This window comes from Camelus dromedarius, chromosome 6 (assembly GCF_036321535.1).
Source record: "Camelus dromedarius isolate mCamDro1 chromosome 6, mCamDro1.pat, whole genome shotgun sequence".
Taxonomy (NCBI): domain Eukaryota; kingdom Metazoa; phylum Chordata; class Mammalia; order Artiodactyla; family Camelidae; genus Camelus; species Camelus dromedarius.
Window position 1 is genome coordinate 55,431,782 of NC_087441.1, and position 16,582 is coordinate 55,448,363.

Genomic DNA, 16,582 nt, shown 5'->3' on the forward strand with positions numbered 1-16,582 from the left:
TTAGATATTAAAAAAGATACACAGACCATAAAACAGACACCAGGTAAGACCATACAGGCCACTGACATGTTAGAAAAGAAATGTATCTTTCAAGGTCAATATGTCCTCTGGGTGATCACTGGTAATAGATTTGGGACTAGAGTGTTGGTCTAATTCAGTATTAGGGTTCCTACCTGTGCTTCCTATCACAACCTGGATTGCTGCTAATCAAGTATTACTCAAAATTTTCACAGCTATCATCTATTAAAATTTTAACCAGAATAGTATGTTTTTCAAAACTTTTTTTTCTGTTTTTTTTTTTGTTTTGAGAGGTGATTATATATGATGCTACTTTAAAGAAATATATAACTACTAAAACAATCTGGACATTTAAAATAATCTCTTTGGGGTAAATTCTGACATAGTTGTATCTAATACTAGTATAATAATTAAAAACATTTGACAAGAGAATTTTCCTATAATCTCCTTTTATCAATCTAATAGAAGATTCAAAATCACAAGAAAAAGAAATATTCCACGTACCAATGTTCAGATTTAAAATATGAGTAAGTAGTCCCACTGCATCCATCTAAATTTATATAACTGCATTCATTAATGACCAATCTAGTTATAAACTAATACTTACATATTTTCATCCTTGTATTCATCCTTGTATTTACTTAGTAGCTATACTAAGTAAACAGCTGCACATATAAACATTCACTACTTCTAGCAAAGTAGATAATAGGTAAATAGAATGAATATTTTCCCATAAGTAGAAACTGCTGAATTTCTAAGATCTTTTCAATAATTTGGTACTGTGAGTCAATTTTAATTATTTCATTATAATATTTTATTCTTGTCTATCTTTTCTTAATTTCAATCATAAGTAAATGTTCACCATTCTATTATATACACAAATAATTTAGTTGTTGAATCAGACCAGTGTACCCTGGTTACCCAAGTGGGTGCTTGTGGTCTCCAGGTATTCAGTCTGTGAAGTAAATTGTCCATCTGTTGTCCTAATCCATCTGTTATTTGATTTTGGCATTATGATTGTTTAAAACTTTCATGTAAATACATAATATTTTATTATTTGGGCTATATACTTTAAGATTCCAAACCAGTCTATTCCCAAACCTAGTTCTTACATATTTTAATTTAAAATCTTTTCTAATGATAATGTAACATTCAAGTCAGTTTACAATCAAGGAAATGTTATCTCAAGAAGCATAATCACAATTGTAATACTGTAACTCCACTTCACTGCATGACATGGTACAGAATGATTTGCTCCTTAGATACATTCACACTTTTCTGAATAACTTTTATAATAACAATCATTTCTTTTTTTACAAATCTTTTTTCTTGATTTATTCTATCGTCATGGACTTATGCATCTATGCGAATTACTAACCCTCGGATTAAGTCATTAAAAGATGAATCTGTCATTTCTAAGGGTGAAAAAAATTGACATTTGAATTAAAAAAAGGGAGCAGGTCAAATATAAGCCATGGAAGAGATCCACAGAAAAATATTCTTCAGCTTTCCCTAAAGACTTTCATCTGATAATAAAATGAGTAATTTCTCATTACATCTAAGCAATTTAACATACTATTTTTATGTTAGAAAATGACAGTACTTTTGCTGCTATTTTTGCACTTGGGAGTTTTTGCATCCCTCATATAAATGTTATTTTTATCAATTAAATATTTCCTGAAATTATTTACACAACTTATACTAAACCATCATCATTTTGCTAAGGCATTTGGTCTCTGTGTATCATGTTCGTTATATTGTCTTCCCATTATAATCTTACTCTCCATTTCTTGCCTCCTTTCTCCAACCTCAGTTTTCTCTAGTCCCACACAAGGAAATATGCCAATTTTATCACTTGTAAATTTAACACATTGCCAGAGCTCACCACAATTTGCGGTTTTAGGATATTTTTAAGAAGTTGCAGCACATCATGTATTTTAGTATTGAGATAGATTTCTTATCAATTGGTTGTATCAAGCAATGCTAAATAGACAATGTATTCTATCTAAAATTACCCTCATTGGAAATTTCATCCAAAAGCAGAAGTGGATTTATCACAAATCAAATAAAGCTTAAACTGTTGGGTCTCTTACTAGCATGGTGCCTTTCCAAGGCCTTGAGAGGGGCCCCAAATTTCTGTATTACTAATATGTCCCTCTTTCTTAAAGAGCCCCAAATTGTATAGGCTTCAGGTACTACAAAATCTAGGTCATTTCCTGTCAAGGAAATATATTTGATGATTAGACCGCCATATTGTTTCTAATATGTAGCTCCCCACCTGAACCTTCTAAAGTCACCCAACCTGATAATCTTCCTTTATATTCTTGAATACAAAGCTTGAAACCTCAGACCTTAGACCTGGAGACCTACTTTGGGCCCAACTACAAGGAAAGAGATTTTTATTTTGTGTTTGCCAAATGCAATACCTGATCTGAATACTACCTTGTTTCTCAAAACTGTATGGGCAGGGTAATGATTAAATAATATTAATAATATCAAGTAAAGGAAAATCACCTAGCAACACAAATAGGTAACAGTGAAGAATTTAGTATTAGATGATATATATTAAGCAAAATAAGGTGATTAGAGAAAAATTCAATTAAAGGAACATACAATAAAAATCAGCTTTATAAATTGTAAGGTAAAGTCTGAAGAAATGGAAAAATGAAAACTGAAAGAATACTTGTAAATAAAAGTTAGCAAATTATTTTAGAAGTTCCCTGTCAGTATTTTGAAGGTGAAGAAGATTTTTAAGTTTGTATTTCAATTTGAGTGGTAACAACTTTGTTTGTACTATTAATTGAGGTCAGGATCTACTACAATCATTCATCTGAGAAATTCAAAGTTGTCATTACTTTTTTTCATGTAAAAATATGCAAAAATGAAATGACTAAAGATAAAGGACTTATAAAGCAGCATAAAGAAAAGACCAATGCTGATTCTAAAAGAAATGCAGTAAAAATCAGGTCTGATTTTAGGTTGTCAGTCTGAACTGGTAGGTCTCATTAAGATTTCCCTGAAGGGATAGAGCCTGCTACCTCCAGGTTTTCTCTCTCTCGGGGAGCCTGAAAGACAGGTGACAGGAAATGAGATCAAACAACCAAAATGTCAGAGGTGCCTGATTCTGCTGCTGTCATGAAGGGCACATAGTAGGCACTCAACGGGCTTTTGAATGATGGGTTGTCCTAGTTATGGTAAGTTAAACATTTAAAGAGTGAGGCTAGAATTAAGAATAAGCTTTAGCATAACGACTTCCATTAGAAGAATCTTCTAAAAAAATTTTTTTTGGTTTGTTTGTTTTGTTTAAAATCCAATGCTGTCTGTATCTCAGCTTGTATATTCCAAATGCAGACCCTTATTTTATGATTCTGAGAGACGTGTCCTTTCAGCCTCTGCAAACTTTGATCAGCCCTACAGGAATCTGTTTAATTCTCTAAATATATTCCAACACTGGCACATATTTTTGCTGTTATTTTAAACCATTTTCAAGATTTATTTATGAAATTCAGTTTCCTTCTCCATGAATTCCAAAGCACTGCCACTGTGCTTGTGTGTGTGTGTGTGTGTGTGTGTGTTTGTGTGTGTGTGTGTGTGTGTTGTGTGTGTGTGGTGTGTGTTTCTGAGAAAGTGAATGTGGGAGGGAGAGACGGAGAGCAAGAGAGCTTTCTCAATGGCTGCTTTTAGGTATTTATAGTATCATATATTTCAAGTTCTATGCTTTTCATCCTACATATGATAGGTCCAACAATAGTTAAAAATAAGTAGTAGGCACTTTTCTAAAAATTTATAAGGTTAATACTATTACTAATCCATATACAGACAAAGAAAATGAGGCACAGAAAGCTTAAGGACATGCATATTTAAAATTTGTAAAAACTCTTTTATTATTGTGGTTGTACTAGTGCTACTGTAAAGCTGGGTAATATAATAATCAATAAAGAATGGGAAAAATTAGAACTTCTCAGTTCCAGTGGTTTATTTGTTAGATTCATTTGTTTTGTTTCCTGATCTCATTTAGAACAAACAAAAAACTTCTATTTCCTGCAATATTGCAGACGACACTCTGAAAAACTATCTGTGGTGAAGAATTACATGCTAAATAGCCAAGAAAAATATTTTAAATTTCTGCACATTTGAAAACAGAAGTAAAATCAGAAAGTCTGGAAAGTGAATACATGCAAGACTGGTTTTCACGAGGGCGGCTCTGCAGAGCCCAAAAGCATCAGATATGGGGACTAAGAGATAAAGGCGAGATCGCTCTCCTTCCCTCCCCAAAGTAATGAGTTTTACAGGAGACTGCAAAAATCTGAGACCCAAGGGTCAATGACATCAGTGTAATTCTATTAATATCAAATTTTCTGGAAAAGGTCGATCAGTGTAACATCTTATATAGCTGTTAAGGATGCAAATTGCTGCAACTACTTTGGTAAGTTTGTAATTACATATTAACTTCACATGATCTTATCATCTAGTCATTTCTCTAAATACAACAATCTTCACATATTCGTATTTAACTATTTATACTCTATCCAAATTCTTGAATATATATATACACACAGAAACCCCAAAAGAAATATTTACAGTTATATTTTACATTATAGCAAAAAGCTGGAAATGCAAATATCCATCAATTATATAATGCATTACTAAACTGTGGTATGTACATCCAATAGTCTACTTTCAACAACAAAAAATAAATAAAATTTAGTTAAATGCAACAGCATGAGTAGATCTCAAAAACAGTATATTCATTGAGTGGATTAAGTCACAAAAGAACAAACCTATTATTATTTCATTTATATAAAAAACAGATTGAACCAAACATTTTATTTTTAGCAAAGGTGTATAAATGCACAATTTAGGATAGTGGTAACTTTTGTGGAGAAGAGAAAATGGGATATTTTGGGAAGTGGCAGAGTGGTTTTCTAAAATACTTGCAAATACTCTAATTAATTATTATGGAAGGTATTTATTTAACTATTTTTATTTAAATTGTATATATTTTAAAAATTTTGTATATGCAATATATGTCACAGTAAAAACAAACAAGTCAATAAAACCAAAGATGAGAAATGAATGAAATATATAGTAAGAAAAGCAGAATAAGGATGTATGCTAGTGGTCTTCAATAGAAAGAGCCCCACAAAATATTATGTATACTGTTGGTAGATTTATTAATAAGAGAAGATACAAATAAAAGAATGAAATGGTAAAAAGGAACTAATAAGAGATTAAGACAAAGAAATAAAGAGTTGTGGATAAGAAAAATGGGTTAGAAAATATTAAATAAAAGAGTGACTTCTGCTTAAATATGACAGATTGAATACATGTCTTTGCATTAACTCTTCCTTGAAATCCCATGATACTGACATTGGGCATAAGTTCACAACAGCCTATAGAAATGAAGAGAAGAAACACAAACTATTGCATGTTGAAGCCTAAACTCCTCTCTCCATAGAGAGAGATGGAGATAGACAGAGATCCATGTATGTATCCATCTGTCCATCTTTGTATCTAGAGAGAGATGTTACATATTAAATATTCAGTTTTGAAGATAAGACCTAAAAAACCACAGAAAGAAAAAAATTCACAAAGGCAGCCTAGAGAAGTGAAGAGAAAAGACTATTTGAGGATCAGCAGTGTTTGTGGTTATAGTGGTGAGCACTGCTGCCTTCCAAGAGTATTTGAGGACCAATCCAAGCTGTCAAGCAGTCATCTTTCTTGAGTGGTAGGGGTGGCAAAGATAAAGAACGTCTCTCCTTATGAAGGAACTTAGTCAATGGATTTTATTAAGATAGGAAGACTTAAATATTCATACTGAAAGGGCTTACTGATTGCCTAGGGAAAGGAAGTTTTAAATGCTCCCAGTAAGATACAGCATTATGAAATTTTAGAAGTCTAAGGATTAAAAAAAATATTCAACAATCTTCTGAAAGAATAATAAAAGGTCATGTACAAAAACTCAAGAATTACAATGGCATTGAATTTTTAACAATATCAGGATTAGAAAGTAGAGCACAGTTGAGAAATACCTTGGAAATTCTGAGGAAAAATGGTTTCTTACCTAAAATTTTATGTTCACACAAGTTAAGATGCAGGTAGAAAGTAGACTAAAGACACTTTCAGATACACAGCATCTTGAAACTTTTATCTTCCACAGACTCTTTCTCATGAAGGTGGAAGATAATGTGGCCATGAAAAAGAAGGAAAGGAAAGAAACTGTCATCCAACAAAGAGGAAAGATGAAAATAATCTATAGGATAATGACAAGGGGAGACTAGAATTACAGTCAAGTCTGGAGAAAAGCAAACCTTGATGGGAGCAGTGTTAGAAGGTTGCGGGGGGAATGGATGTAGATTTATTTACCCTTCCAGGAGTTGGAGAACAAGTTATAGACACGTAAGAAGAAAACTATAGGCAAGCAAACTATAAAGAGGAAATATAATCACAGTGTACTATATGTCTCAACTTGAATAATATTCTGAGTCAATAATTGAAAAAAATGTTGCCTGTTTATCTATATTAATATTCTGGCAAAGATAGAAGAAAGCGATATTGGTATATGAGGGGAGGTTGAAAGAAAGATGGATTTTCCTATTTCATCTTAGGAAACTTACAGATCTCAAAGTAAGATTATATAAAAACCTAATAATATGGTTACCAATACATGAAGGGAGGGAATACGATGGAAAGTCAAGAAACAGAAGAATAAGTATTTTATTTTTAAGTAAAAATTTATTTTAAGTAAAAATAAAAAATTGCTTCAGTATGGCAGAAATCAAAGCTGTGGAAACAGTAATGCGCAAGAAAGCGGGTATTTTAATACCTTTGGCGGTGCCTCTTTTATTTACATTGGCTCAGTGGTGCTCAGTGAGTTCAAAATGTAATAATGAGGAAAGTTTATTAAAATTACTAGGGGAACACCTTCAAATAATACCTACCCTTATATTACCATTTTGACAAGAATTCCTAGAGTCCTACACTTTGATAAGTATCTACAGGTGGTACTAATAGTGTTTTAGAGGATGTCTCAATATAGACTCCTCTAGGTCTCTTTCTTTTGTTAAATTAAACTTTATGCTCAAATTATCAAATGCTTTTAGCAGCCTGATTGAGGAGCCTTTGGAAAGGGCTAAAATGCTCCTCAGCCAGTGACCCAATACTGGGAACTATAAGTTCCTTTCTATTACTGAAACACGTAACTTACATCTCAGCTGGGGCTTTAAATAATTTAGTTCACATAAAGCCATTTCAGTAGCTACCATTTGTTCAATCACAGCTGATTTATCCTATACACTTTTTGTAAAACAGTATGTTTCAAATGTAAATACTTGATAATTGTAACAATACAGGCTGAAATTCAAACTTGATACATAAATAAAATAAAAATGAAAAATTTTATTAAATCATAATGTAAAGAACATTTATTTTCAATACAAATGTAATCTGGAACAAATAATAAGCTCAAACTCTTCTTTTACTATTTTCCAATATGCCATATATTTTCAAAACTCCATTTTCTTCATATAAAGAGTATTCTGTGAAATGGTCTCATCTCCACTTCTCATCTGCCAAAATCATACATATATATTAAGACCCTCTGCTGCATAAAGGTCTTCTCAGTTCCCAGATGGATTTAGTTTTCCCCCACTCTTTAGAATCATGGCACATTTTAAACTTTTTATCGAAAGTGTAATAGTTATTTAAAGAGTTGAAACCTATACCGGTATAAGACACTTGAGGATGGTGACCTCATTTTGTACTTTTTTTTGTATCTCTGGAATTCGGAAAATTAATATATTTTTCACTTTTTAGGGAAACATTTTTGAGTAAATAAAATTAGGATAGTATTGTGAACTTTCATATACACAGGACTCATAATCACCAATACCTATAAACATACATGAAATTTCTGTGTGTATCTCTAGAGACCATGCCTCTTTTTTTAACACTACCAAAATACCATTGTTACACTTAAAAAAGGTTTACATTAATTCCAAATATCATGAAATATCAAAACAGTACTCAAATGTCCTCAATTATCTCATCATTCTATGTATACATAAAAGATTGCTGTGCTTGAGCACAGCTCATATACCTTCTGGGAGCCTGTTGCTGAATTTTCAGTAATTTTGCGAGCCCTGTGTTAAATACAGCCATTATTAAAAATTAAATTATATAACCATATGACTAAATGAATTATATTAAAAATAAAGGTAAGATATACTAAAAAAAAAACTCATCACTTTCTAATTATTTTACTTCATTTTTTTAACATCTATGATCTTGATGTTACTTACAACAATTGTATCTGTATGGTGAAAATATTATATACTCTTATGGGACAGGGCATCTTTTCTCAACTCTACCTTTGGTGAAGCCACCTTACTAGCTTGAAGTCAGCCATGGTGGTGGGTGGAAAGAAAAACACATGAATGTATTTCTGTTACCAGCTGTGTCCACTGAAAAATTTAGAAACAATGAACAACACAATAGTAATAAGAAACTCTAATGCCCAGACTGTGATCTGCAATAATAGTTTATTAATAGGAAACAAAGCTCCTTAGAGAAATAGCTAATTCCAGACCTGGAACAGAATATATGCAGGAGGAGCCTGTCACATATTATATAAGAAAACATGAGAGCTATAAAGCCTAATGGGATTGTAACAAGCAAAACCAAACCAAACTTTAACAGAAAACCTCAGTTAAAGATAGGACAATACAAGCATCAAAAACAATAACTGCAATAAGCTGAAACATGATAAATACCTTAATATTGTTGGATTAATAATTATATTAAGATACCTATCACCTGTACTAATGCTTGGTAATTATTATTCTAAATAATTGGTAAATATGAGAACAATTCAAGGCTTTATTTTGCATTTCCTAAGTGAATTATATTTCATGAAACAGAATAGTACCAAGAATTCCAGATAATAAATGACCAAGGTATGACAGAATTAGAACCCCTACAGTTTTCCACCTCTAAAGAAATAATGGAAGTAGACAATCATTATCAATGGCAGCTAAAGCATTTAGGTGAAAGGACTGACAATGAATTTTACATGGATGGATCGAACTGAGAGCATCTAGACACACTGATTAGAATTAACCTAAAAAAGAGACAGGATCAAGCATCACATATCATATCTCTCAATAAGGTGTTCTAAGAAGTACAGAGCACCACTCTGTTCTTATCAAAACTGTACAGTACTAAAGATATGTAAATGATTGTGAAAACGACTAAATGGAATTTGAAAAATCATCAGCTGAATATTTCTCTTTCTAAACATTTACTGTCTAAGATTAAATAAAATCACATTTTGCACGTGAAAAGGAAGAATATAATACTGTATGATACCAAAATAATATTTTAAAAATCTACTTCTTTATTATTACTTTTTAAAATTAAAATATCGTTGAGATACAATGCTATGTTAGTTTCAGGTGTCTGTACACATAGGTGACTTGACGTTCGAATACATCACAAAATGATTACTGTGGTAAGTCTTGTTACACTATGTTACCATACAAAGTTAATACAGTATGATTGACTATATTCCTTATGGTGTACATACAACCCCCTCATTTATTTTATCACTGGAAGTCTGTACCTCTTAACCTCCATCACATATTTCTCCCGGCCCCCCACCACTTTCACCTCTGCAACCACCTGTTTGGTCTCAGAATCTGAGTTGTTTCTGTTTTGTTTTGTTTGATCATTTTTTTGTTTTATGCATTCCATGTATAAATGAAATCATATATGTCATTCTCTGACATATTTCATTTAGCACAATGGCCTCTAGATCCATCCACATTGTCACAAATGGCGTGACATTATTCTTTTTTATAGGTGAGTTATATTCTATTGCATATATATCACATCTTTTTTATCTATTCATCTATGGATGGACATTTAGGTTGCTTTTATATATTGGCAATTATAAATAATGCTGCAGTGAGCATAAGGGTCCATATATCTTTTTGAATTAGCGTTTTTATTTTCTTCCAGGTAAATATCCAGAAGTGGGATTGCTGATTCATATGGTAACTCTATTGTTGATTTTTTGAGAATATGTTTTCCATAGTGGCTGTATCAATTTACATCCCCATCAACAGTGTGCAAGGGTTCCCTTTTCTCCACATCTTTGACAAAACTTTTCATTAGTTGTCTTTTCGATGATAGCCATTCTGACAGATATGATGGAATATCTCTCTGTGGTTTTGATTCACATTTCCCTGATGATTAGGGATGCTGAGCATCATTTTCCCTTATACACATGTGTGGATGTGCACATATGCACCTCCCTTGTCTATCTATCTATCTATCTGTCTATCTATCTACCTACATACCTACCTACATTCCTTTGGATAAGAGATCAAATGTTTTTTGCTTTGAATTTAATTGAATTTCATAATTTTATATTTTTCAAATTCCACTTGTATCTTACACATGAACACACTAACAATTAGAATATGTAGAAATATGTAGAATATGTAGAAAATAATCCTTTGAGCAATGTAATTGTTCACATAGTCACTGACAATGCAAATTATTTCAAACTCTACTTGGTAATTGACAGTATTTCCTACATGTGGTAGAAAACAATTGGCTGGCGGAATTATTTTCCTGCCTACTTGAAGCAGTTCTTTTTGGACTGTAAATAGATGGGAGGGATAAATTACACAGAAGAAAAGAATTAATGACATTATCAGTCAATGCAAAGATATCCCCCAGAACCACTGGCATGGTAAATTATTAAATTAAAAAAGAATATATAGCACCTGCCATAGCAAAGCTAATGGTGCAGATCTTTAAAAAGAAGAAGCAGCCTTAGGTGGTGGTATTTATACAATCTGCATCTGGAGTGTTCAGTTTTTCCTTTAGAATGCATTGATTGGCTAGAAATGCCTTGATTGAAGGAGAGGAGCCTTTAACCTTTATAAGGAAAAGGCTTCACGTTGCTACCCTGATGTTCTTAGCCCTCAGTTTATCTTTGTTTCTAGCACTGTGACTCTAAATCAAGATTAAAAAGCAACTCAACATGAGGTAAAATAAAAAGGAGGTCATTTAATCACCCTGTTAGCTTCAAATGATTATTGATTCTTTGAGGTGATGTCTAATTCTGCCAGAAAATCCATTTCAGTAATGATTGCTGCCTCAATTTTATCTATGATACTGGAGGTTATTAAAAGTAGGAATCTCAAGGGAAGTACACAACTTTAGGCCATTAATATCATATTTAATATTTTTTATCGAAACAGAGTTTCTAGCTCTACCCTTTATTCTGCAACAGAATCAGAATAGTCAAGTAGGAATATGTGCTTCACCACAAGTCTAATTATTATATACAGTCCTTTGGGGAATAGAAGCACATCAAAATACCTGATAGATAAATATCAAACAGTGTAGGGCATATTGGACTTATCATTTCTTATTACCACATACACAGCCCTCAAGTATCATGCCTAGAAAACTGACATAACTCTATTGCCTTTTGTTCACTCAAGCTATTTCAGAATCATGCCAGAAATGCTGTTAGAATCACAGATTTGCAAATACAGTAACTAAAAATTCCCGAATACAGTTGAAAAAGATAAATGCAGACAATACCAGTATTTCTAACACAGACAAATAAAACTAGGATGACTCTTTATGTAAGGTTTGTTAAGGGTGATATGACACCAAATCATAAATGTGCTTCTTTGAGCATGTCTCTCTATCTGTAGTTGTTTAGTGAAATCAGGCAGAATAAGAGAGGAGGGCATCTAAGGAGCATAATCTAAAAATGATATCTCAAGTATAAATTTATTAGTTAAACTTCTGTTGAACTGCAACCCAGAATAGACTAATAAGAAACAGAAAACATAAAAACAAAACAAAGCAAAGAAACAAAACCCCACCAAATTAGACAATCGAAAAAAAAGACATGAACAAACATTTCACCAAAGAGAATATACAGATGTCAGTAAGCACATGAAAAGATGTTCAACACCATTAACCCTCAGAAAAATGTAAAATTAAGCCACATTGAAATATCACTACATACATAGAGAAATAGCTAAAAAGAAAAAAAAAATGACAGTACCAAATCCTGGTAATGGTTACACCACTTTGGAAAACACTGTAGAAGTTTCTAAAATATAAACATGCAACCACTATAAAATCCAGCAATTGTACTCCTGCACATTTATCTGAGAAAAATGAAAAGGTGTGTTGATACAATATTTTGTAGATAAATGTCTACAGCAGTTTTATTTAAGATAGCATAAACATGAAACAACTCAAATGTTCTTCATAGGGTGAATGGGTAAACTAATGATGGTACATTTGTACCATGCAATACTACACAGCAATTAAAAGGATTAAAGTATCAATACACCTAAGAACCCAGAATAATTTCCAAAGAATTATTTTGAACAAAAAAATACAATCAGAAAAGTTTACATACTATATTATTCTATTTACAAAACTATCTTCAAGTGACAAAATGATAGAAATGAAGAATAATCAGCAGTCCTAGGACTTCAGATGGGGTGCAGTGAGAGGAAAGTGGATATAGTTATAAAAGGGTAACATGAGGGAGTTTTTTTCATATGTGCATATCCATGGATTAATTCCTAAAGGTGATTTATTTGGCATAGAAGGAATATTTGAAAATTAATGTAGTTTTATAGTAATTTTACCTTATAAAATTGTGTGAGAGAGTAAATATTTCTATATTCTCTACATTATTGATATACAAAAGTAAGTTAAAATATTTCATGTATATGGGGATATTCCTTAGTTTGTTCAGGCAAGAGTTGCTGTAAGGAAATCAATGCAGTATCCTCAAGTTGCATATTGTGTCTCCTAAGTTAATGCACTATCTTAGGCGCTCATGAAGGCAGTACATCCAAATCCCTGGAAGAATGAAAGACAGACCTGTAAACTCCCTGAAATTTGAAATCCATCCCCAAGTCACACACCAATCCAATGGAAAGGGTGAACTAGCATACTCTCTGAAAGATCAGTGGTTGATCATTAATACATGCTGACTTACAAGTAAACACTAGGAATTTAAACTTAAAAATAAAAACAAGGAAAATAAATCAAGCCTTGGCATCAGAGCCTGTACAACATGGGAGATGTGGATTTCACAGAATCAGAGCAATGAATACACTAAGCAAACATATAAATGAACAAACGAAGCAATAACAACAACCCCTGAGGAATGAGAAATAAGAATCCAGAGTCACTACAATATACTATACAAAATATTCAGTTTTCAACAAAACATAATGTGATCTGCAAAGGAAGGAAAATGTCACCCACACTCAGGAAAAGCAGACAGTAGAAAATGCCTTTGAGGAGTTCAGATGTTTAACTTAGCAGCTATTATACATGGTCATAGAACCATAAGAAGCCATTTTTAAATAGTTAAAGGAAAGTCTTATCAAATAGAGAATATCAATAAACATATAGAGGTTATTTTAAAAATGGAAATACTGGATTTAAAAAGTACAGTAAATGAAATGAAAATTCCACCTATGACTCAAAAGGGGATGTGAGCTGGTAGAGGGAATATTCCATGACTTTGAAACTTAATCAATAAAGTTTATAGAATCTGAAAAAGAGAACAAGGAGAACTGATCAAAGCCTAAGAGAAACATGGGACACCATTAATGTGTCAATATATACTGAACAGTAATACCAGAAAGAAAGGAGAGAGAGAATGGGCAAGAAAAAATATTTAAAGAAATAATGGCTGAAAACTTCCCAAATTCCTCCCCCCACCAATTAACCTATATCCAAGAAGCTAAAAAGCTCCAAACAAGACTAAAAAGATCCATTTACAGACTCATCATAATTAAATTGTGGAAAGCCAAATTAAAAATGAATACCTTGGAAGAAGCAAGCAAAAAATAAATAAATAAATAACAAAAAAAAAAGGAGCCACAATAAGATTAAAAGTCATTTCTCATCAGAAAAAAAATGGAGCCCAGGAGAGGATGATATTCAAAATGTTCAAAGAAGAAAAAAAATGTCATCCAAGTATCCTCCATGCAGCAAAATTCCCCTTCAAAAATGAAGAGTAAGTGAGGACATTTCTAGTTGAATCAAACCTGAGATTTTTTTTTTGTGAGCAGTCTTGTCTTACAAGAAATACTAAAGGAAGTTTTTCAGGCTGAAAGGAAGTGACCCCAAACAGTAATTCCAATCTACATGAATAAAAAAGAGCACAGGAAGAAGTAATTATGCGCATAACTGTAAAAGATAGTATTTCTTTTCCTTCCTCCTCTTATAGAAATGTAAAATTGTATAATCACTTTGTAAAATTGTTTGGCAGTTTCTCAAAATGCTAAAAATAGAATTACCATATGACCCAGCAATTCCAATCCTCGGTATCTATCCAAGAGAAATGAAAACAAATGTATACATAAAACCTGCACATAAATATTTAGAGGAGCATTATTCATAATAGCCGAAGAGTAGAAATAACTCAAATGTTTATCGAAAGATGAATAGAAACAAAACACTGTATAATATTACAATAGAATATCACTAGAAAACAAATTTAAAACTACCGATAAATACTACAATGTGGATGAACCTCTAAAACATTATGTTAAATGAAAAATCCCAGACACAAAATAATACATATATGATTTCATTTACATGAAATATCTGGAATAGACAACTATATAGAAACAGAAAGTAGATCAGTGTATGTCTAGGGTTTGGGAAGGAATAGGAAGTGACTTCTAATGGATACTAAGTTCATTTTTAATGTTTTAAAATTACACAATACTGATGATTCCATAATGTTGCATATATACATATATATATAAGAAGTATTGAATTTTGAAAATTCACTGAATTTAAAAATTGAATACTGAAAAGGAAGGTTTTTATGATATAAACATTATACTTCAATGCAGCTGTTCTTGAAAAGTTACAATTTAAAAATCCATTTTAAAAATATACACAGTAAATTTTTAAAGGACTATATGAATTGTGGACTAATCTTAAGATTTAGCATCTAGTCTTTATCTATGTAGTAAATTTCAGGACAATAGGTAACTATGTTGTCTTTTTGTTTTGATTTTTCATTTATCACACTTACTTCCTGAAGTATGTATATACCCTTTGAATTTGGAGACTTATATTCTTAAGCACTGGGGAAACTTTCATTATTCATTTAATAATATCCTCCACTCTGTAGACTGTGATTATTTTCACTTGAAAGTTGCATATCCTGTGTTCTTGCTCCAAACATCTGTTTGATCTTATTTAATCTTTGTGATTTGTGTTACTGAGTTGTATCTGCATTTGTATGTAAATTTCAAGATATTTATCTTGCTTTATTTTTCTTTCTTAAGGGTCCTAATCTTATTTTATTAAAAAAAATCATATTTGTAATAATAAAATATCTTACTAAGTATACCTAATCAGAAATTTCTAAATGCAATTCTGTTTTGAGCCTACTTTGTCCTCAGGATGCTTTAGTCTTTGTTTTGATTTCCGGGTTCTCTTTTTCCTTTTTGATATTTTCCATAAATATCTTGTGAACTATGACAAAACATTCATATTAAGAGGAAGACTCCAAAATTTGACTGGGAACTCTAAATCCATAGGTTCTGCTCTCCAATGGTTGACTTTAAGTTGATTGCTTAGATCTAAATCTTATCTTGGAAATTTTAAATTGCCCAAATGTGGTAACCATTTTTCTAAGCCATTTAATCTGTTGGATGTTGGTAGGGAGAACTCTCTGGCTAGAATTTTCCAGTTTTGAAGGTGGTGAGGCTTTAAGCATTTGCTCAAATAATTTTTTTTAAATTGGGTTAATTGTTTTCTTAGTTTTGAGTATTAGGAATTCTGGAATTCTTTATATATTCTCAATTTAAGTCATTTATCAGAAAAATAATTTGCAAATTTTTTTCTCCTAGTACATAGCTTGTCTTTGCATTCTCTTAAGTGTTTTTTTGATAAGCAATAATTTTTTATTTTGACAAATCCCAATTTATCAATTTGCTCTCTTATGAACTGTGTTTTTAGTGTTTTATCTAAGAAATTTGACATTCTGATCTTTTTAAAATTCTATTTTCTGTCTGTATTTACATCCAAAAATGTGAATGACTAGGATTTTACCGTACTTGTGAAGTAACAAGTTAGTCAGCATAGTCTTACACATACTGGCAGAAGGCAAGACACTCCTGGGTCAGAGATAAAGAGCATTATTACTCACGGCCCAGCATGCAGGAAGAGCTTCAGTTCCCTTTGTCATCCAATTTCTAGATGTACAGTGCGGAGGTGAGCTCAGTGGGACAGTAGACAGAGAAGATTAGTGCAGCTGAGAAAAATCAAGCTTGGAAACTCTGATTTTTTTTTAAAGGAGTCTCATTTATGTTTCCTCTCCATTCTCTATAGCCTGGAAACTCTCTCAAAGCAATAAACTTGGGTAATGATTGGGTCTAACTTGTTTTCTGTGTTTCAAGGATCAATGTCCTTCATTCTCTCAAATTCAATGTCTTAGAAACTGATTTAACATATTTTGTTGATTTTTTTTCTGGTTTGT